Source organism: Leucopleurus acutus, assembly GCF_964270905.1.
Source record: "Leucopleurus acutus genome assembly, chromosome: 14".
Lineage (NCBI taxonomy): Eukaryota > Metazoa > Chordata > Mammalia > Artiodactyla > Delphinidae > Leucopleurus > Leucopleurus acutus.
The window spans coordinates 55,009,301-55,032,878 of record NC_139156.1 but is presented as its reverse complement, the minus strand read 5'-3'; positions in this window follow the sequence as shown (position 1 = coordinate 55,032,878).

Here is a 23,578-nt window from a genome sequence, read left to right as displayed (position 1 = left end):
TCTCTGCAGAGGGCCCAGGGGGAATGGCTGTGTGGTGTTCAGCCTCCCTGAAGGTTTCCAACCCTGCTGTGGGACAGAAGCAGAGTGTGGAACACCTGAAGGGACTGAGACTGGGGACAGTGATTGTGTCTGCAGCATGCAGAACTGCTGAGGCCTGGAGGTGTTCCCCAAGCCTACACCTTGTTTAAGACCCAGGGACCTTTGCATAATTTTTGCCTGGGAGGAAGACCTCCTGGCCATGAGTGACTGGGGTTACTTTTCTAGACAGCAGGATCAGGCCTCTAGAATTCAAAATTAAAATGATTTGTAGAAAAGGCTAAATGTGATTCTTCCTGTAAGCTTGAGTTTGGGGACTGAGATTCTGTTCCTCAGAATAGATAATAAAGCAGGTCAGTGCCAGAATCACGTCTCAGGTGGTCAGAGATGGCTAATGTATATCACCTAGAGAGGCAACTCAGATTAATTTGGAGAGGCTATCTAGGGCCCTGTGTTGAGAAGGATTCCGAGGTGGAGTCTTTGATCAAGGAGAAAGCAAGCTTTCATTGATTAGTGAGCTGTAGCATATAGGCAATTTTAAATCCTGTTTGACCCTTTCATTTTATAAGCAAGGACCCTGAGGCCCAGAGGGTTAAGCCTTTTTCAAGGGTTGGGGCGGGGCTAGAGCCAAGAGCCTGTGATGCCGGTGCTCTTTAACTGACAATAATTTGCTAGGAATTTTTTGTTTCCTTACTTATTCCAGGTTCTGTGTTAGGTGATAGGACAGTTAGAAAGAGTAGCAGTGATATCAAAAACTTACTATTAACTGCCTGCCTAACCATAACCTTTCTAATCCTCATGAGAATACTGTGTGACTAGTATTTCTATTAGTGAGGGTATGGTAACTGTGTGAGCAACCTCAGCCTTTCCTGTACTAGTATAATGCAGTGTTCCACACGTGGGGCCTCCTTGCAGTCACTCAGGGGCTCTTGTAGCTCTGCCACCCCCCAGGGCCTCACCATTCTCTGCTGGCAGATGGGGACACGAGAGCCAGTGTGGAGGACTGTGTGAAGCAGGTCAGCTGGGGCATATCACTTCCACCCACCGTCCACTGGCCAGGACTCAGCCACCTGGCCACACCTACCATCAAGGGACGCTGGGAATGTTGGTTGGATGTATGAAGATGGGAAAAGAGAAAGGGGTTTGCGATAGATTTGCTGTTCCCATTTTAAAGAGAAAGAGACTGAGACTCAGGGACTTAACTAGATTGCCTTAAGGTCAACCAGTCAGTAAGAGGCACAGCCAGAATCTGTATTAGTTTGCTAGGGCTGTCATAGCCAAGTACCACAAACTGGGTGGCTTAAACCACAGAAATTTATTATCTCACATGTCTGAAATCAAGGCCAGACTCCAGAATGGTGAGACATACCTTTTTTTTTTTTTTTTTGCGGTATGTGGGCCTCTCACTGTTGTGGCCTCTCCCGCTGCGGAGCACAGGCTCCGGACGCACAGGCCCAGCGGCCATGGCTCACGGGCCCAGCCGCTCCGCGGCATGTGGGATCCTCCTGGACTGGGGCACAAACCCGTGTCCCCTGCATCGGCAGGCGGACTCTCAGCCACTGCGCCACCAGGGAAGCCCCATACCTTTTTTTTTTTTTTTTTGTCACAGGGTTGGCCTCTTCTGAGGGCCGTGGGAGAGGATCTGATCCATGCCTCTCCCCTAGCTCCTGGTAGCCTCAGGTGCTCCTTGGCTTGTGGCTAACATTCTTTTTGGGTGTTCACATCGTCTTCCCTCTGTCCATGTCTGTCTCTGTGTCCAAATTTCCTCTTTTTATAAGGACACCAGTCATATGGGATTAGGACCCACCCCAATGACCTCATCTTTAATTACGTATATATTTTTTGGCATTATATATAATTTTAATTGAAAAATAGTTGAGTTACAATATTGTGTTAGTTTCAGGTATGCAGCACAGTAATTCAGTTATATGAATATTATATAGATATATCGTTTTTAGATTCTTTCCCATCACAGGTTATTACATGATGTTGAGTATAGTTCCCTGTGCTGTACAGTAGGTCCTTGTTGGTTATCTATTTTATATATAATAGTGTGTATATTTTGCCAATGACCTCACCTTCACTTGATCATCTGCAAAGATCCTGTTTCCAAATAAGGTCACATCCGCAGGTACTGGGGGCTAGGACTCCAACATTTTTTGAGGGGTTGTAATTCAACGCATAACAGAGTTCAAACCCAGGTGTGTCTAGAAGTCATGAGAAGGGCACGATGAGTATGCCTAGAGGATTCGGGGGGGGCTTCTGGAGAGGGTAATGTTCAAACTGGGCATTGAGGACAGATCAGGAATTCTCCAGGTGGAGGAGCGGGAAGGGAATTCTAGACAGAGGCCTGATGTACAGGAATGACCTGCATTTTTTTTTTTAGACATCCTGGAATTCAGCTGTGGCATTCAGACAGCCTTCCTCCTTTGAATCTAAATTACCAAGGCCTGACTGCCCAGTTAGAGGCAAACAACAAATACATATTGAGAACCGCTTCGTGATAAGCTGTCTGCTATCCCCTAGGGAGACTAGTAAAACAGAGCCCCTGCTCCCTAGGAGCTCATAGCTCAGGTAAGCACACGATCAACCTCCATGAAAAGATAACTAATGAAAGCAGAATAAGAAACCTATAAGTGTGAAGTGGGTGGGAGAGATAGGAACCTTACAGCCATTTATAGGAGAGAGCTGGCTTGGGTTGGGTCAGGGGGCTGCAGCAATCATGGAAAGCTTCTTGGTAGAGGAGGACTCTGGGATGGGATTTGCCAGAGGGCTTGGATATATATAGAGAAGGGAAGGGAATGGGATTTTAGACAATGGGAACAGAGTAGCCAGGATTGCTGGAAGCCAGACTGGGGTTGGAGAATGATAGAGCCTTGAGCGCCAGTCTGGAGGTTAGAGTTTGTGCCGTCTGAGGGCCTGGCTGCTGACATTCTCCCGCCGGTGGGCAGATTGCATGTGAGTCCCTACAGCTGGAGGTGCACAGGGTTTGGCCAGTATTGCGACATGTCCTAATGATGCATACTCTGGGGCCTGCAGAGACCAGCAGGGGTTGGTGCAAATGCATTCCCCCGCATCCTCCGAACTCCAAGACAGATGCCGTGAGATGACTGGTAGGGCCTCGGCTTGATGACTAGATAAGAGCAGACAGCACAAGCAGGCAATTGTCGTTCTTGCCACAAAGGGCATTCTGGGGGGGCGGCCCTGCTAAGATCTCAGCCCAGTGGTCTCCCTGCAGGGTCCCAGGCACAGTGGCAGCACTAGCTGCAGTCCCAAATTCACAGTTAGTAAGTGAAATGACTGCCTCCATAGAGTGCAGCATGGCACCGACCCTCCGTCAATTCTCAGAGCTCACTGGGAGCCCGGCTTTTATCCCCTGGCGCCGCCTCGCCTTCCTCCCTGGCCTTCAGAAGGTGGAAGGGATGCCCTCCCCCATCTGCTGGGTCGGGGGAGAAGGCACACCTATCGGGTGGGGGGAGGCGAGAGGTTGTTTAAGGTTGTTTAAGGTGCGTGCTCACAACAAGGGTAACCCCTCCTGGGGCCCAGGAGTGAGGCCCGGAGGCGGTGGGTGGAATCCTGTCCTGGGCCGCGGGAGCCCCAGTTCTGGTCCTGGCCCAGCCCTGATTCGCAGAGGGTCCTTGGGTCCAGCATTTCTCTCTGGGCCTCAGTATCCTCTCTAACAAACGGAGAAAATGACTTCTACTGAGGCGACCAAATGTTTTGATATTGTGTAAGAAAGAGCTTTCAAGACTCATGTGACGTGAGTCTTTTTGACTCATGAGTCTTTCAAGACTCATGTGACATGAGTCTTTTGAATGTTTTGGAAAATTTAGAGGCAGTATAATTTTAGTCTTAACAAACGTAGTTAAGGAGGGGATGATTGAGGCCAGCAGCACTCCTTCCCACATCAAGGAGTCCCTGAAATGGACCCTGTGATCCCACCCCATTTGTGTGCTGGTTCACAGGTCTTTAATTACATGACCAAGAACTGGGAACAGAACAACAGCCTTTGCCAATTAAAGAAGTCATCATAAATCAGGATTTAGGACCTGTAGGCTGACGTAGATGCCAGCAGAAATGCTAATCCCCGTGACCTTTCCCAGGAATACACTTACTAAGCGAACGTTTCCCCTCGGCCAAGACGGTGGCTCCTGTAAGGCCCAGCTTCTCTAGGAAGGCCCCCGATTTCTCCATATGCCATGCCTCTGCTTACACCTCTGCACAGGAGGTTTATTTGCTAGCTTGTCTGTGTCCTTCCCAGGCTGTGGATGCCTCTGGCATGGGGACCACATCTTTGCTGTCCACAGGACATGGAACAGGGCCCAGCAGGAACAGATGCTCAGTGAACAAGCAATAAGTGGAAATCCTTGCTGAGCCCCTAGTGTGTGCCCACCAGTGTCAGGCACTGTGTGGGATGCTGAGGACTGGTCTGCTCATTGCCCCAAACGTGTGCCCAGGAGGAGAATTGGTTGGTTGACAGGGTTGAGCAGTGTGGAGAGAGGGTGAAGGGCGGTAGGGGGGGTTCTTGGGGAGGGGCACTTGGCCTGTGCCTTGGAGATGGACAGGGGTTAGGCAGGTAGCAGGGAAGAATGGGGACATTCCAGGGGAATGACCAACATTCCCCAGTGCCTGGGGAGTACAGGATCTCTAGGAAGCATGTCCCATTCTATGCTCCCCAACAGAGTTTGTAGACGGTATTATCCCCGTTTTACAGATGAGGGAACTCGGGCTTCTCCAGGTTAGGTGATTTTCCAGGCTCATTCACAGAGCTGCGTTTGAGCTCAGGTGTGTCTAAGGCCTAGGGTTGTGCTCCCGTGCAGACCAGGGGGACCACAGGTCCTGGGTGGGCATGGTCAGCAGGCAGCTGGGAGGCAGGGGAGGGAACGGGCCAGGGACATCCCGGGGCCTTGCCCTTCCAGAGGTCGTTTCCCTGTCCCTGCTCAGCCCTGGGGCTTCCTGGCCAGTGGGCCAGATCTTGCTTCCCATTGGGCTGATGAGAAAATTGAGACTCAGAAAGAGAGAGTGCTTTGCTCCCCTCCTGGAAATCGCTTAGGCTAGGCACTGACAGAATGGGGGTGTCAGCTCAGAGAGGGTAGAGATGGGCCACCTTGCTCTCCACCATACCTCTGGGGCCAGAACGATGCCTGGCTCACAGCAAGTGCTCAGTAAATGTTTGCAGAATGAATGAATGGACAAATGAATGAATGTGGGAGTCCAAGCATTATGTACGTATATGTGTGTGTGAAGTTGGCAGTGCTGACTTTAGATTAAGACGTAGATGGCCTTAGGAATTCTAGGAAGGGTATTTCCTTCACCCACAACAAAGAGAGCTACATGGAGGGAATTTGTAAGGCCTTGCTGTGTCTTAGGACCTGTGCAAGACTCTGGGATAAACATTCACTTATCCGACGAATGTTGGTGGGATTGGGGCAGCAGTATCCTAAGTCTTTGGGGATACAGATGGGGATACAGCAGCGCATGAAACAGTCAAGGTCCCTGTCCTCAGTAGCTTACTAGGTGGGTAGCACAGAGAATAAAGCAGAAAGCAGAAAAGCCCCCTGAAACCAGAGGTGTGAGATGATTTTAGTGATAATTTCTATGATGACAATAAAGGAGGGTAAGATTGATCGGTCTGGAGGATGTTCTAGACAGGGGGTTTAAGGGAAGATCTCTCCTGACAGATACCATTTGAACTAATCCTGCTTGGTGCCAATGGGCCAGATGGGGAAGATCTGGAGGAAGAGCATTTCAGGTGGAGCAAACTGCATGTGCAGAGGCCCTGAGGCAGGCAGGGGCTTGCATTCTGGAGGAAGAGGAGGAGGCTGCTATGGCTGGACAGTGAGTGATCAGGGAGGCAGTGGGAGGAAAGGATGCAGGCAGGTGGGACCCATCATGCAGAGCTGTGTGAGGACAAGGTGGTGCGAGTTTCTGTAAATGCTATAGTAGGGTTTTGGGCAGGCCCGTCAACATTCTCCTATTCAAGTATTGAAAAACTAAGCAAATCCACTAACGAATGATGTAAGTGTGATGAATGTTATGAAGGAGAAGTAAAGGATGTCTGGTGGTGATTGTGGGGGACTTGATTGTATCAGAAGAAGTGACATTGAGGTGAGATCTCAAGGCATCCAGGTAGGGACACTGGGGTGCACCATTCCTACTGGGCAGTGGCACATTGCAGCCCAAACTGACCCAGTAAAGGATGCGCCCTGTGAATATGGTTGGCGGGATGGTCAGAAGGCAGACCTGGCAGGCCCTCTTGGCTGTGATAAGGAGAGTTATTGGCCCTGGGAAGACTTGGAGGGCCAAGAGGAGGAGTGACAGGGTCAGGTGGGCTCTTTAAAGGGACTGCTCCGGCTGCTGGTGGGGAACCCACTGTAGGGGTAGGCATGGCAGCAGGGAACCAGTGAGGAGGCCGGCTGAAGTCCCGAACCAGGGTATGGCAGTGAGAGGGCACAGATGTGGACAGATCAGAGAGCTTCCTAGGATCTGATAGGATCTGCTGCTCTGGTTGGTCACACGACCTTCCTAAGAACAGAGGGAGTCCTCTGGGAGATGGAAGGAGAATTGCAGTGGGTTGAATGGTGTCCCCACCACAAAAGATGTGTCTACCTGGAACCACAGGATGTGATCTTATTTGGAATAAGGGTCTTTGCAGATGTAGTTAAGGTAAGGATCTCAAGCTGAGATCATTCTGAATTGGACTGGGCCCTAAGTCCAAAGACAGGTGTCCTCATAAGAGACAGAAGAAATCCAGAAACACAAGGAAGAAGGTGATGTGAAGACAGAGGCAGAGATGGGAGTGATGCAGCCACAAGTCAAGGAACTCCAGGAGCCACCAGAAGCTGGAAGAGGCCAAGGGAGTTTCCCTTTAGAGCAGTCGGAGGGAGCGTGGCCCTGACACCTTGGCTCCAGACTTCTGGCCTTCAGAACTGTGGGACAATGCATTTCTGTTGTTTTAAGCCATCAAGTTTGTGGCCATTAGCTGCAGCAGCCCTAGAAAACTAATACAGTGCCCAGTGAGAGACTCCTGATGCTGCTCTGATGGCTACAACCCTCAGCTTGGGTCCCTTTGAAGAGCTCTGCTCTGTTCCTATTTTGCTGTGCTCCCCCTGTCCACCCCCCCCCCCAGCTATATTAGAATAAGATTGAATTTTCTAGCTTGGGTTACTAAGCCTTCAGATCTGGAAACTGTGGCCATTAATCAGCTGTCTCGGGATGTCGTAAACAAGGGGCTTTGAAAACCATGTTTGCTTTTTAGGCTGATAATACTTGGAGGTGAAGCCGGGAGAGTTATACATAATGCATGCATTTTAATGGGCCGCGCACTGCAGCCCTCTTTAGTCGGAATGATTCGTTTTAATGTTCAAAATAAATATCAGAGACAATTTGCCAACAAAGCTGATTTTCTCTGCCCGCCATTAACTTAATCTTTATACCTCAGCCTAATGACAGAGGGGCTGGGGGCAGGGGGTGGTGCTTTGTATTGCAAGTAACGGGGAGAAGCAGTCAGTGTGGTCCTGAACCATGGGTGACCGCTTGCTCCAGTTTGCTCAGGACAGCCCTGCTTTATGCCCATTGTCCTGGAGTAATTATTCTGAGATTGGATCATGTGGAGTTGCCAATATCCAACTATTTTTGATCTATAAGATAGCAATTTCATATGGTTTAATCAAAACATAGAAAAGTTGCCTGGTTTGTGTGGTAAATGATATCTCTTGCTAAATATGCCCTTTACTCTATAGATGGGGAAACTGGGGCCCAGAGAGCTGAGAAGCATTGCTTGGGGCCACTGAGCTTCACAGAGGCTGAGTTCCAGGTTGCCTGGGTGCCCCGTGCTCCTGTTCCTGAGCCAGGTGTTTTTCTCTTGGAGGACATCCAAACCATACCTACCTCCTCTGTGCCTTCAGCCCTGAGGGCTTCTTGCTGTCCCTTTGAAAGGCAAACCTCAGAGCCACACCTAGTTTCTGTCCCTGAGCTGATACGTTCTGGGGTGCTACCCTGGCCACAGCACCACTGTCCACCGCCTATCAGTCCTGATCACCCAAAACACATAAGCATGGGAATGAGGACCACATACTGACCATTCATTTGTCTTGACAACTGATTCGTAATTGGAGTAAGATAGGATCACTACCTTCTTGACAGGAGAGACAGGATGAATGTCCCTCAACTTGTAGAGGATGATTCTTTTAATTCCCTTATTTATGTCCTTGTGCAATTGCTGGTGGGTGGGGAAGGAATTCAGAAGGGGAGGAGATCAGGGTGTGGGATTTGCTGAACAAGGCTGATTTTAAACCCAAAGTGACCTTGCAAAACAGGGAATTGTCTCCTCCCCCTGCAGCCCCCAGGAAAACACATACCTACTTGATAGTGGGTATGTGTGTGTTGGGCTGAGAGGGGAATGGCTTCCGGAGAGCCCTGTTCTGGGAGCCGCTGCTGCTGGGGACACAGAGGGCAGGAAGCTTAGGCCTTGCCCTGCCCACCTGTGCAGAGTGAGTATAGGGCTTTGCATCTCTTACTGGAGAGGTGGGTCCCTCTACCAGACTGAGCTGCTGAGGGAAGAACACGGGCTTCAGGGTCATTCATTCTTTCCTTTATTCATTAAATAAATATGGAGTCCTCACGTGCCAGCTGTTCTGCTGTGTATCAGGATAAATTCACTTAAAAATCCAGGTTTCTGGCTTTCTGTAAAAATCGTAGATCTGGCTCACGACCCAGCGTTCCTGCCAGGTGTCCGGTGCTGGTGCTGAGCTGTGGCTGCCCGCCCTAGCATCACCTTCATCTAGACCGTGTCACTGCTCTAGGCAGCCTGCCTGCAGGCACTTGATTTTGAGAACCCGGGTTTAATCAGCCTCTGCTTCCTGTACCAAAGGAAGGTGCCAAAGAAATTCTTGCTGTTTGTTACATGAAACTGACTCTAGATGATTCCCTAAACAGGTCCTGGACTTCTTTCAAACCTTTCCAGAGCTCGGTCCAAGTGCTCTGGGGTTCCAGAGGAGAACAAGTCCCTCCCCCCGGGGAGCTCAGATCAGGAAGGGACCCTGACGGACTAACCCTCCCCTTGGTATCCTAGGAGAAGTGGGTACACAGCACTATGGGTACAACAGCCTTGGTGAGAACGCGAACTTGCCCAAGCACTTGGAGGGCGGTTTGGCCACATCTCTCAAAATTTGAAAAGCCCATGACCTTTGGCCCAGCTGTTCCAGGGCCACATTCCACATGTGTGTTTGGAAAAGTGCATTGAGATATAGACGCAAGCCTGAGTGTTAATAAATGTTTGTAACAGCAACTAGAAGCCACCAAAATGTCCATCAGGGGTCTGAGTATATAAGATGTGATGCTTCCATGCCAAGTGGCTGCAAGAGAGACTGTAGCTGTTTTTGTGCTGACATGGAGAGATTCAGAGTTGCATTTTCAGCAAAATACAGCCAGAAGCAGAGCAGTGTATATATGAATACATTTGTGTTATAAAAAAGGACTGTTGAAAGCGTGGCCTTTGACACAGCCTACCGGGGTGTGAGTTCCTGCTCTGCTGCTTACCAGCTGTGTGACTTGGGAAAGTCACTTAACCTCTCTAGGTTTAGTCACCTCGGCTGTGCAACAGAGCTAATAATAGCATCTAATCATAGGGCTGTTGTGAGGGTTCAGTGTGTTTCATACACATAAAGCATGACCAGGGCGGGGACCAGAGTAAGTCCTCATCAGCTATTTTTGTTACTGTATATACTTATATAATTTTTTTTTTCCCTGAAAGTAACACAAAATGTCAGCAGGGGCTAGTTTGGGTATTGAAGGCAGGAGATCCATATGTTAAGGTGAGACTTCCTGTTTACTTTATACCTTTAGAAAAAAGTTCAAAATTTTTATCAAAGGCATTTTTAACTTTTATTTCAAATTCAGTTAAATACACACGCACGCACACATATATCGCAGAGGAGGAAGCTATTTCTGTCTGGAGTGAAGTGGGAGCTGGGAAGGTTAACAGAAGTGGCTATAGTGGAGCTGGACCTTAAAGAATCACCCAGGCAAAGAAATGGGCCAGGGGATGGTTTACTGGGTGGAAGAACCAGCATGTGCAAATGTCCTGAGGCAGGAAAGATCATGGGGAGCAGTGCAGGGTTAGGTTTCAGAGTCACAGAGGAGGAGCTGGGGATGAGGCTGGAGGGTTGAGGGTTCTCAAATGTGCTTGTGGATGGGGCCCAGGCCTCATGTACTCAAGCTCATACATGTTCTCAGGGAATGGAGAATAGATGATATATTTTTTAGTGGATATGAGAACACAGTGTCCCCATTTCCCAGATTAAAAATCCAAGGCACAGAGAAGTGAAGTGACTTGCCCAAGATCACACATCAAGTTTGGGGTACAGAGTTCCTCTTGACTTCTGGTGTCATCTTGTTCTGCTATGTAGTACATGCTCGATCAGTCCCACCCGATAGTATCTCAGTATAAGGTTTGGGAAATTAAAGTTTGGAGGGCAGATTACTTGTTAATTTCTTTATAGTCTCTCTCCCCACTCCCATGAGCTCTAGTAAGGCAGAAACTGCGACTGTTCTGTGGGCTAATGCATGCCCCAGGGCCTAGGACATTGTCAGGTACATGGCTAGGCACGCAGTAAATGTCTGTTGAATGCATGAATAAATAAGGTCACCTGGGAAGTCAGGGACAACCAGAATAGGAACCCAGGGCTCTGCCCCCTTCCCCTACCCAGGCTGGGCTCTATCCATTGCACCAGGAAACCTGGACTCCAGGGAGGGAGGCTGAGCATTGTTGTTTGTTGAATTGTTTCCCCCCACCCCTTCCAAAAAAAGATATGTTGAAGTCCTAACGCCAGTACCTGACGATGTAGAAATAGGGTCTTTACAGATTTAATCAAGTTTGGATGAGTTCCTAGTGGGTTAGGGTGAGGCCATATGGAATAGGATGGACCCTAAGTCCAATGCCTGGTGCTTTATAAAGAGAGAGAGATTTGAAGACACAGAGGAGACACAGGGAGGAATTCCATATGAAGACGGAGGCATAGATTGGAGTTATGCTGCCACAAGCCAAGGAATGCCAAGGATTGTTGGCAACTACCGGAAGCTAGAAGAGGCAAAGAGGGATTCTACCGTAGAGCCTTTGAGGGGAGCAGAGCCCTGCTGACGCTTTGATTTCAGACTTTTGGACTTCAGAACTGTGAGAGAATAAATTTCTTTTGTTTTAAACCACTCAGTTTGTAATACTTTGTCATCGCAGCCCTAGAAAACTAAAACAGGCATCTGAGAGCAGGGTCTGGGTCTTGTGGTCTGTATTGCCCTTGGTGAATGTATGAATGGGTGGATGCAGACGTTGATGAGATAATCTGGCCTAGTCCTTTCATGAATGCCAGAGCGGGCAAGGGCTTAGACTAGGCTGCGTAGCTGGTGGGCCCAGCCCAGCAAAGAGCAGAGCCTCAGGAAATGTAGTCACCCTGCCTGACATGGGGCTCTGGGCCAGCCTACCTCTGTGGGACGCCCTTCCCTCCCTACCAGACCAAGCAGTGCTGGCTGGAGTGGGGTGGCGGGCTGAGAGTGTGGCAGCTCTCACATTTGCAGGAATGAGACCGTCTTTCCAAGCCACTGCCTGGGTTGGTTCCATCACTCACCGTGGCCCCCATGGACGGTACTAACGGTGTTCTCAGCTGTTGCAGCCAGCCTGCTCCACACACCTTCACCGAACCCTCAAACAGGCATGTGGGCCGCAACAGGGCCTCTAGGACCCCCTCTGCCTTCTTCCCGAGGTGAGAGGCCCTGAGAGAAGGGAACTCAAGGGAGACAAGGGTGTGAGTCCCAATGCTGCACACGTTGGCTGTGTACCCTTGGGCCGGTCCCTTCCCTTTTCTGTGCCTCGGTTTCTGCCTCTTTAACCTCTGTGCTTGAACGCTGCTTTTGGAGTGGGAGGTGGGGCAGTGTGATGGTACAGAGAGACCTTGACCAGCGGCGTGAGCTGGGGCAGCCTGCTCACCTCTGTGAACCTCGGGCTCCGCCCCTGTCAGATGGGGCAAGTAATCTAATCTCCTTCTCATCTACGATGAGGACTAGATGATGTCAGGCACCCGGCACAGTGCCTAGTAGGTAAAAACGTTCTGGAAGTGTGGCCATTGCTTTTATTACCTTTCTAGCATCATTGCTCCCATCCTGGCACCCGGAGCTCCAAAGATTAAAGCGTTTTGTGCGGCTGGACCATCCCGTCTCCAAGCCTTTGCATGTGCTGTTCCTTTGCCCCTCAATGTCGCCCTGCAGCCCCTGTGCATCAGAGTCCCACCTGCTCACACTTTGAGGCTCAGCCCTGCTGGCCTGCCTTGCTTCTCAGAATCCCTCCGGACTGCATACTTTTTCCTCTGGGTGCCCCCTGAGGGTCTCATGCCCTATGTTGCAAGCCCTCTCTGCTGGCTCCTGTGTGCTCTCTCCCACCAGTCCAGGGGCCTTGCCCTCTGTCTTTGTGCCCCCTGCATGTCTCTCCCCCGCTTCACTTCCCCTGAGGCCAGTGAGTGCCTAGACCAGGCCCCTTGCCTCTCCAGCCCCAGGAGGTGACCGGCCCCATTCTTCAGGGACAGAGAACTGAGGCCAAGAGAGGGTTCAATTCCCAGCTCTGCCACGCCCCACCTCTGTGGCCTGGGGCAAGAAACCTTGTGTCTCTGAGCCTCAGTGTCCTCATCTGTGCAATGGGGATGCTAATGGCACCTGCCTGGCAGGGTGTCATGGAGGTCATGGGAGCTGCTGTCAGAAGGTGGCTTCTCCTAAGGGCTAAGAGAGAGCTGCTGTTGTTATTATTGTTGTCGCTGTGGTTATCAAGTCTCCCAAGGCCACACAGCAAATAGGGAAGTGGGGTATCCTGGCTAGACTGGGTCACCCGGTACCCAAGTCCAGCCAGTTTGCCCCCACCTATCTCCCTCCCACCTATGAGGCTGGCTCAGCAGCCAGATTTTAAGAATGGAGCATGTGCTGGGATTTCTCCAGGGGAGTTGGCAATGCCCTTCTCTCCTCCGGGGGGTGGCTCTGGAGAAGGGGGCAGGTGAGTGGCCAGTAATGTTGAAACAACAGTCTCCTGTTTGCTGTGAGGGGCTTAATGTTGTGACTTGCTTGTGTGCTGCCTCCCTATGTCTTACTCATCAGATATGCTCCCTGGGGACCGAGCAGGACTGCTTGGCTCCCTTGAGTTCCTTTCTCTCAGGGGAGCTCCTGGGAGTGGCACCTCTGCTCCCTCCAGAGGCCTTCTCTCTACTTTCTACATGGTAATGCCTGGCTGGGGAAAGCACAGCTCAAGTCACAGAAATGGTTGTCAGAGAGGAGCTGGCCTGGGAGCCTGGGGAGCCTCTGACCCTCCATCCCACCTCCAGCTTGCTGTGTGACCTTGGGTGCAGCGCCTTACCTCTCTGAGCTTCAGTTTCCTTACCTGGGGAATAAAAAGCTTGAACTCTCGCTCTAAGAAACTATGAAAATTCTTTCTCATAATCAGGAAAGGAAAACTGACTCTTTTATTCAAAGCTGTTGCTGTTGTTATTGTGTGTATGTATTTGCCTGGAATGCCACCCTCCCTCCCTTGCTCAGGAAGGGCTCACTTCAGGCATGCCTTCTTCCTCCAGGAAGCCTTCCCTGACCACCCTCCCTGGCTGGGTTAGGGCCCCTCCTCTGGCTACCCATAACCTTGGGCTTCCTTCTACAAGGCACCCATCTTTCTGTGGTGCAACTTGTTCTGCCCTTGGATTGAGAGCATCCTGAGGGTAGGTGTGGGGTGTCCTGCATCTTGGAATTTCCGTCCTTAGCAGAGAGGCTGATCCTAGAGGACCTCACTCAGTATTAGTGAAGTGCCGTAACATCAGACAGTGGGAGGAGATTCTGGACTTTCTGATCAGGGCAGTTTCCTGGGGGCCAGGGGGAATGGAAGGCCCTGCTTTCAGGGTCTGTGAGGCCCCTCCCTGAAGCATCTTTGAATGACAGAGGTGGGTGGGTGTCCGGGAGAAGAGAGGTGAGGCCCTTCCCCTCTGAGGGTAGTGAGATTTTAACTTGCATTTCCCAGGCCTGATTTTGTTCGTGGGCTTTGCCGGAGCCCTTGGTTTTCCCAAACGAACCCTGCTGCGTCCCTTGGGGCCCACAGAGAGCGGCTCAGCCAGGCTGGGGCAGCTGGCACGTACTCTCTGATCCTTCCTTTCATTTTGGGCCTCTCTGAACATCCAGCCCTATGCCCTTGGTCCTCCGCGCTCAAAGCTTCACAGAAGCAGCTCAGCGGGAAGTGAGAGTCGCTCTGACCCCTCTAGTCTCTTAAAACTCTTGTAAAGGAGTAATACCCTGACGAGAGAGTCTCCTGTCAGATTTACATTTTTTTAATGCCAACTACCGCTCCGCGGGTTTCAAAATGGGAAAGCTGGGCTCCATGGTGAGGATCAAGGGACAGGGAGAGATCCAGGGGCCGACTTCTTTCCTCACTCCCTGCTCTGGGCTGAGGGCCGTTGCCTGCCCGGCTGCCCAGGGCGGTTAGCCACCAGGCCAGCCAAGGGCCAGGCTCCCTGTCCCCTGTCCCCACCTGCTCTGGCTCCTCTGTGGTCCTCCTCACCCCACACCAAGCACGTTCCTGCCTCTGGATTCCTGGGTGCCCTGCCTCCCGCTGAGAGTCCCCCTCCTCTCCTCGCTCCTGAGCTGAGTTCGTGTCCTTGGAGGAGCCTTTCCCGACCAGTAGGGAGATTATCCTTCTGCTCCACCCTTTAAGTCCACCTTTGGAGCCCAGTGTTAGAAAAGACAAAGGCTTGGAGTGCGAGAGATCTGGGTGTAAAGCTTTGCTCTCTAGCCATTAGCTTTTGGAATCTGGTGACTCACTAACCATCCCTGGGCCTCAGGTTCCCCATCTGGAAAGTAGGTATGAAAGCACCCATCTCCGAGAGTGGCCTGGAGGACAGGCGGTTAACGTGTGTGACTTGCCCAGTGCTGAGCCTGAGGGCAGCCCTGCTCCAAGCCTGGCCCTGGGACCAGCACCATCTCCACACTGTTTATTACAGAAACTGAGAGTAAGAATTAGACACTGGTACAGCAGCTTGGCATTACCATGATAACTTATTTTACAAAAGTATCTTTAACAGATTAGAGAATGAATTGATTGCAGATGAAAAGTGGTCCTTTCACACTGAGAATTTGGGGAGCCTTACCTTGGCATGGAAGTCTCAAGAAACTATTTTCATTCATTCATCTATGTATCCATCCATCCATCCATCCATCCATCCATCCATCCATCGATCATGAGTTAAGCCCTCACTACGATGCTCAGAGGAGCTAAATTGGCTTCTGGCTGTGATTCCTCATTTATTGAGTCTCTTGGGGCAGGGAGGAAAGTAGGCATGTCTCCCTATTTCCTCCAGGGGGTGGGCAGAGGCAAATTTGCTTAACAAAGCTCAGGTAATTAGACCCACATTACATTATCTTTGGGGGTGGGGTGGGGTGGACCAGGAGAAGCCCCGTCCCCATTTCCCATCACTTGTTCTGGCTTGGCACTCATCTTCCTTTTTGATGGGAAAACTCTGGGCAGAATTTACTTTAACTCTGTCCTTCATCTTCCCCAAAGTCAAAGGCAGAGTTTGCCACTCTCCCCATTTCCTTTTATTATGGAAACTGGGAAAACGACAAGTAATTGTTTGAAGATGTTAGAAAGATTGCATTTTGTTTTGCAACTATCAGCTTAAAAATAATGTTTAAGAGATTATGAATGGGTGATTAACTATTTCTTCCATTACTTCCTTAGAATAGTAACTGCAATGATTGTGATATGCACAGTAAAACGGAGGCCCTGCTATCTAAAACCAGGAGAGAGAACAAGTATCCAGTGTCCCTTTTGGGGTGAAATTCTACCTCTCAGACCTTGGAGAAGGCTGGGCTAGGCAAGGTGGTGAATGTTGCTAAAACAAACATGGTCTCCATGTGCTAATTTCTCTCCACCGCCCCATCGCCCCGTCCCTCCCCACTCCTTGTATCAACAGCTGTAATGGGACTGCAGTCAAATTCAGTATTCACTGCCTTTCCTGAGTCAGTTAGTTTTGGGTGAAAACAGTTTTTGATGCGGCTCTATTGCGCCATTTTAGTGGGTGTTTATCATTTAAAAGGAACAATTTTAATACCTACATTTGCCTTACAGTATGAGCCATAAATGCGATTTAGGCTTCTCTTTATAATAGACTCTTACAAGCGATTTCCTAGGCTCCAGAAGAACCATTCCTCCAAGCAGTGGCCATGAAAATGAACAGGCTTTTGCTTCTTTTCCAAAGTTTTCCTTTTTAAATACCTTCTGAAATTATTGAACGAAAGCTGGGTAAATGGGCTGATCTGTGTGCCTTCCTTGCTGGGAATCTGGAGCTCCTGGAAATGCCTTGGGGTAGGACGGTTCTCCCAAAGTAGGAGGTAAGACCCAGGAGGTGTGGTGCTGATGTTGTGTTGATGTCCAGGGGCTGTTTGTCCTCCCTCTTGCATCTTCTCTGGCCTCCAGCTTCCGCACCTGTAACAGGGCGGAGGCGGTGGCAGTAATACAAATCCCCTGTATCGGTGCTACTCAGAGTGAGGTTTGCGGGCAGGCGGCATCAGCATCACCTGGAAGCTTGCTAGAAATGCAGTTTCTCTGGCTGTGCCCAGACTTGCTGTATCGGAATCTGGGGGTGGGGCCCAGTGATCAGCGATCAGTTTTCTCAGCCCTCCAGGTGATTCTGATGCATATGCTAAACTATGCTCTGCCTTCTTGGGAGCAGAGCTGGGAGCCTGTGAAACATCAGGACGAGCCACTGAAAGAGTTCACAAGTTCCTTTAGCGAAAAGATTTCCCAATCCTGGGAAGCTGTAGGTCCCCTGTGTGCTTAGGACCCAAATTGGCTTATGACAAAAATAGTGGGTTCAGTGTTAGACACCACAAGTCATGGTTGGATATTTGAAAGACTGGAGGGTGTGTCTTGAGATGACAAGGGGGATGGTGAAAAATCTGGAAGATGAGACTTTGTCCTGTTTGTTCAGAATTACCCAATAGATACCCACTGGCCCCCAAGGTGCTCCCCACACACCACACTGCCGTGGGCATGGGCACGGGTGTGTTTAACCTGGAGAATAAGGAGGAGAGGCAGAGACCTGGAGACTGTCTTCCATTTACTGGAGGTCTGGACCATTGATAATGGAGTTGACGTCTCCGCAGCTTCCGAGATGCCCCAGGGAGAAAAGAGGCAAATAAGAGAGCGTGTTCTCCATCACTGGGGGTGTGTAGGCAGAAGCGGCTGACCGTGGCGCTGCTTACCATCAAGGGCACTCCTACTTTTTGTTCCAGCCCACAGCTGACCTTCTTGTGGCCTCTCTTCTCCAGGGTGGGAAGGCCATTAACCTCATGAATGAGGAAAGCCCTCCTGCCTGGATATGCCACTTCCTGCTGAGAAATGCCTCCATTCGGGGGAAAAATGGGATTAATTTTTAGCGGAAGCAGCAGTGGCTGAACGTGCAGTTTTCAAATTGTTGACTGTGATATTAAGTAACAAGCAGACTCCTGTCCAATGGATGTTATTAAAATTAACTGTTTTAGCACTACATTTAGAATCAAAACCAATCTGTCACTCCTAAATTGGTTTCTTTCAACTGCTATTTGCGGGTAAAATGAACAGTTTTAACAATTACATCTCCAGTGCAAATCATAAACTTGATTTACAGGAAAACACTTAATTTACTGCCTTTGACTATGCACCAGAGCTGTCAATTATCTGACTGTAAATTTCCCCCCTTGGTTATTTGCTTCTTAAACAGCAGCCTTGGTCCTGTTGCCTCACTTGCGTTTGGGCCCAAGGCCCTACCTGGGCTTGTAGACTCTGATTTGGGGTTTTGTCTGTGAAGACTTGGGTGCTCAAAAGTAGATGGGGATCTATACAGAGCTGGATCCCTGAGGGCCCTCTGTTCTGTGCTGTTTCATGTTGTAAAATATTGAGTGGAATAGCACCGCTATTTAACTAATCTGGGTGAGCCATTATGGGGGGAAAATCAGTGTGTTTGAGCAGGAAGGCCCTTGGAGCAAACTAATAAATGATTCATTTGTTCATCAAACAGTTGATTAAACAGCCGTTTTTCCCAAGCGAGGAACTGTAGGCTGTGCTGTGATGGATGCATGCCCCACGGTCCCTGCCCTCAAGGAGTTCACAGTCTAATAGGAAAGACATGTGCTAAATACCATCACTTTGTGATGTAGTCCATCACTCCTTTAATGGTTGGCTGTTAATGAGCTGCAGTGCTGGGGCCCACTGAGAGGCAATAGTTCTGCTCAGTGGTGCTGGGTGGGGGAAGAAGGTAGGCAGAAGCTTTGTACAAGTTCCGTTTTGAACTGGGCCTTGAAGGTCAGTAGGAATTTTTCAGGTAGAGGAGGAGAGGAGAGGGCATTCCAGGCAGAGAGAGCCGACTCTTGCACAGAGGAGCAGGGCATTTTCAGTGAGGGGTGCTGTCGTCAGGCCTGGCAGGAGGGGTGGGCGGCATGACTGCTTGGAGCTAGGGTGGAGCCAGGATTCCTCTTTTAAGGAATTTAGGTTCTGCCTGGTTTACGGTTGAACTCCTTTTCTAGCTAAGCAAATGTAAGTTCACAGCTCTGAAATGGCCCTCGTCAGTCAGGAGGGACTGAGAACGCCAAGAAGTTATAGGATGGAGGAGGGTTTCCTGGTATTTTGAGAAGTCAGAATGCATATGCAAACCACATGCAAATGAGATGCAAGCCAGCACCTGCTCTGTATTGTGTTGTCAGCTGGCTTTCTGCAGCAGGGAGGGTCCTGTGCATTTCAACAAAGGTGAACAAAAGTAGCTGAGCTACAGGACACTTCATGAGGCTGCATAAAAAATAGAATTGCCCCGAGATTTTCCCTGCTACAGGTCCTTCTGTAGAGGGGAGAGTCTTACTGGGAGAGCGAAGGACCAGAGTTTAGGCCCCAGAAGGGCAGGATGAAGTCCCCACAGTTGCCACCGGGAGGGAGCCCAGGACTCAGGATTTCTGGGGTGTGGTTTCCTTCGGGGAGGCCGATGGGCTGGCAGGCTGGCTTGGGAGCCCGGGGTTCTCATCCCCTCTGCACCCCCCACTCCTCTGCGCTCAGTGTCCCCCTCAGGAAGGGCGAAGGGGGATCTGCGGTGAGTCGGGGGTCTGTGGCTTTCTGCCGACTGCCAGCGCTGACTGCCTCCTGAGCCCCAGCCGGGTGATCACTGAGACAGGATGGTATTGCAGGCTGTTCTCCTCACAGGGGACTTGAGGGTAACACCCTGGCCTCGTATGCCCGTGAGCTGTGCTGGAGAGCCGCTGTGGGCTGGGGTCCCCAGGGCCACTGAGGGAAAACTGGGAGCAACTCAGAGGAGGTTTCGATCCCAGGCTCCCTCTTTCTGCAGGGATTCGATCAAGAAACAAGAGCGCAAGGACCCCTGCAGCCGCCCGGCCTCCTATGACGACGGGGTGGGGTAGCACCCAGGCCCTGGAAGCTTACAAGGCCGACTCTTCTTACTCTGCTGTGTGGCCTTGGGCAAGTCCGCCTGCAGTGTTTTTGTGCCTCTTGGACGCCAGACCAGATATTTCACATAAGAAATTTTCCCTGTTGAGAGTCACCCCACCCTGACCTGAGCCCCTTTGGGGCAGGGGCTGCTGCACAAACATTTTGGAGAGCCAGGGGTGGCATGGGTGTCCAGGCCTCCAGGACAGACGGCAGCCTCAGGTCCCTGCCGCCCCATGGAGGGAGGCTCGCTGCATCTGTGGGTCCTGGGGGTTGCTCGCAGCCTGCCCTGCGCATCCTGATGCCCTGCTCCTCTATCTTCTTCCGTCTCCTTTTTCTCTCTCCCTGTCTCTCCGGCCTGCTCCCTCTCTACTTTCCCTGCGTGCCTGACTTGTCCTCTGGGTGTGGTTCTTTCTGTGCTCTCTCTCACGTTCTCTGGGTCTGGCTCTCCTCCTACCTGCTCTACCTGCCTCTGTCTCTCTTGGGACCCCTCCCTCCATCTCCCTCTTCTTGCCTGGCTCCTGAAGCCCAGTTCCCTCTCCCCTCCTCCATGTTCTCCCGCCTCCGCGCCTCCTGTCTTCTCCCATCTGCGTCCACCACACCTTCCCCCACCCAGCTCCCAAACCATGAGCACTTTGGGGGAAACTGAGGAAGGCTCTCTGATGAGGGTGGGAGGGGCGAGAAGGGAGAGGACGAGAACTGCTGGCCTTCAGCAGGTGGCACTGTTGGGCGACTTTTGCTTGTGAAACCTTTCAGAACTGAAAAAACACTGGAATCTAATTGGCATTTGAGAGCCCTTTTTTAAAAAAAAAATAAAAATAATGACTCTCATTTCCCGGGCATCATTAAACAAGGTGCAGTGTTTGTGTGTGTGCGTGCGTGTGTGTATGTGTGAATGCAGATGTCTGCATATGAGCCAATGGGGCTGGAAGTGTAGCAGTGTGTGAGCACATGCCATGTGTGCCTGAGTCCGTGTGTACGTGTGTAGTAGAGATGTGTGTGTAGGAGTGTTTGTGTGCAGCTATGTGAATGTAGGTTTTCACGGCTCAGTGTGTACCAGTGTGAGGGGAGTCTATACATGCGCAGCTGTCAGTGTTGGGCCCACGGGTCTGTGCCTATGCGTGTGTGTATCTGCGAGTGTGTGAGCATGTAGGTGTACCGGTGGGGTTGTGTGGGGAGCACAGATGAGGTATTTGTGTCTTCACATATGCCCGCTGGTGGCGGTTTAGCGTAGTAGATGAGAGAGAGAGCCGTGGACTCAGGCCTCCAGGTTTCAATTCTGGCTTCACATTTATAGCTGTGTGATTTTGACCTAGTCCCCTAACATCTCTGAGTCTCAGATTCTTCATCTGAAAAATGAGATAATAATAATATCTATCTCTGGATGATTGTGAGGATGAAATAGAATCATCTGTGTCAAGGGCCTGGCAGGGCACCGTCAAAGGCTCAGAGCCACAGTGCATCAGTGTGCGGGTCAGTAGGGCACAGCCTCCTGCCGTCCAGCTCCACTGGCTGGCGGGGCTGGGCTTGCTGGGCCCAGAGGCTTGAAGTGCTGCTCTCTCCAGGGGCTTAGAGGCCCAGGGTGGCTGGGGGTGCATCCCAAGGGCCTCTGGGTCTGCAGGACAGAACCAGGGCTGGAATGACCCCCATGGTGGAGATCCGAAATGCAAGAGCTGGAGGGGACCTCAGGGGTCATGATTTCAGCTCCTCATGTAAGGAGGGTAGAAGGCAGCCTAGAGGGGCGAGGGCCAAGTCAGGGCCAGGCCAGTGTCTGAGGGCACTAAGCTAGGCTGACTCCCAGCCTGGGGCCTGAGGGCAGAACAGCTCCTTGTAACCCTGACTCCCTCCCCTTGTCTCTCTCCCTCCTCTTCCTCATGTCTGTGGTGACCTTCTGTCTTACAGCTGAAAGTGGAGGGGGGAGACATCTGTTCTGGTTATCAACTGAAGTTTAACATCATCCCCACCTTTAGTGTCTGGGAACAGTTGGTTGTTACTGTGCCCAATTCCATGGGTTGACTGGGCTAAGCTGGGGTCTTATGTAGTGGCCAGGCTGGAGGTCACCTGAGGAATGGCCACTTGCCTCCCATGCCCGGCTTCTCAGGGTCCCTGGCCTCTGTGTCTGGGCAGTGTCCCCTCCTCCAGGCCCCTCCACATGACTCGAGCCTCTCCCAGCAGGGTGGGCTCAGGGTAGCTGCACTTCGTAACAGATCATCTGAACTAAAGTATCCACGTTAGAGACGATAATATAATGTTAAATGTTCTAGTTACAAAATAAGATCTTAAGTTTGAAGCATGTACAGCTGTGTGGAGAGTCCAGCAGGCTGACGCTGATGATCAGCTACAGTCGTAAAATCAAATCCGCCAACTCCCTGCAGTTTGTTTTCTTTTGTTTTTCTCTCCACACATTTCAAGAGATTTTATTTTAACATGGAGGCTGGCTCCAGGGTACAGAAAGTGGCGGCAGCTGGGCTAGTCAAGGGCTGTGCCTTGAACTGGCCATGCCAGTTTCCGTTTTCTACTGGACAAAGCAGTCGTGGCCCACCCTGCTTCAAGAGGGTAGAGAACCAGAACCCGCTTCTTCATGGAGGGGAGCAAGGTGGTACTGCCAGTGAGCCCAGGGGGCTGGTGATGGTGGCATGGGCATCTGTGAAAACGCAGCATCCTAGTGATGGCACAGCATCCTAGTGACGTCGTAAGGGGACGACAGTGCTGGTCTCCAGAGCGCTCCTCTCTGTCACCGCATCCCGGTCTTGGAGCAGCCTTCCGCGGCAGGGCTCTCTCCACCTCCTCACTCACCGTGTGACCTCGGGCAGCTCCCTTCGCTCCCCAGCATCTCAGTTTGCACATCTGTAAAATAGGAGGATAATACTAGAGCCCGCCCCATCCAGCATGCAGAACACGGCCTGGCACACAGCAAGGCCTCGGAGGTGTCCTTGTCACTGTCGTCATCCTTGGCTGCCCCCCAGCTGAGAAAACAGAGGCTCAGAGAAGTTAAGGGATCGCCCAGGGCTGCACAGTATGGAGATGCCAGAGCCGGGCCTGGAACGCCAGCGTTCCCCCTCCAAACTCCACACCGTCCCCTCGGAGGCTTTGTGTTGTTAGGAGAAGGCTCAGAGGGGCTGGGGAGCAGGAAACAATAGGAAGATGAGGAGTCGAGGGAAACATTGTCCCATCTCAAGTTCTAGGCTGTGTCTCCTGGGACGCCCAGATTCACGTACTGTCTCCTGATTCATCACTGGCCCTTCTGTCCCAAGCCCCCCACTTTGATTACAGCCCCTATTCCCGGAGTGGTGTTGGGACCAGCCCCAGACTTCTCTGGGCCGGGAGTCATTTCACAGCTTCCCATACTGTCCCAGCCACCCAGGCCCCCGTGTCCTCCCAGCCACCCAGGGAGGGGCCGCTGCCCCTTCCACAGGAGAGGAAACTGAGGCCGGGAGAAGTCATGCGGCTCCTCCAGGTCCCCTAGGGCTGGCCTCACTGCAGCTCTGACTCCTCTAGGCATGGCCTGCTGCCCCCGCTCTCTTCTCTCCCTCCAGCAGGCCTGCACAGGCTTCCAGACCTGCACCCCAAAATGACGGTCCCCTTATGCTCCTGGCTTTCCAAGCCCTGCCACGTTTCCCAACTGTGCTTGCTGGAGCTCTAGTCCCGCGAGAAGCTCGGTGACGAAAGGGCTCTGTGGTCAAATGATCTGGGAAACGTGGCTTCCTTCACCCCTCCCTTCTCAGGACCCACGCTGTGTGTCATAAATGGAAGGCCCTGAGGATCCTTGGTAAACAGATGGGTTCACTCGGGTTTAAGCCAAAGCTTGCCAAATTTAATCATAGCATCCCACCCTGCAACACACACACACACACACACACACACACACACACACACACACACACACACACACACACACACACACACACACACACACACACACACACACACACACACCACACACCTTCTTTTGTTTCACAAAATCACTTTTTAACACGTGTTTTTGGAATATTCTTTAAGAAATGTGGCCTAAGCGGTAAAGTCCAAATCTCTACCCTTGGTATTCAAAGGAAGGGCTGCGTAGCTGGG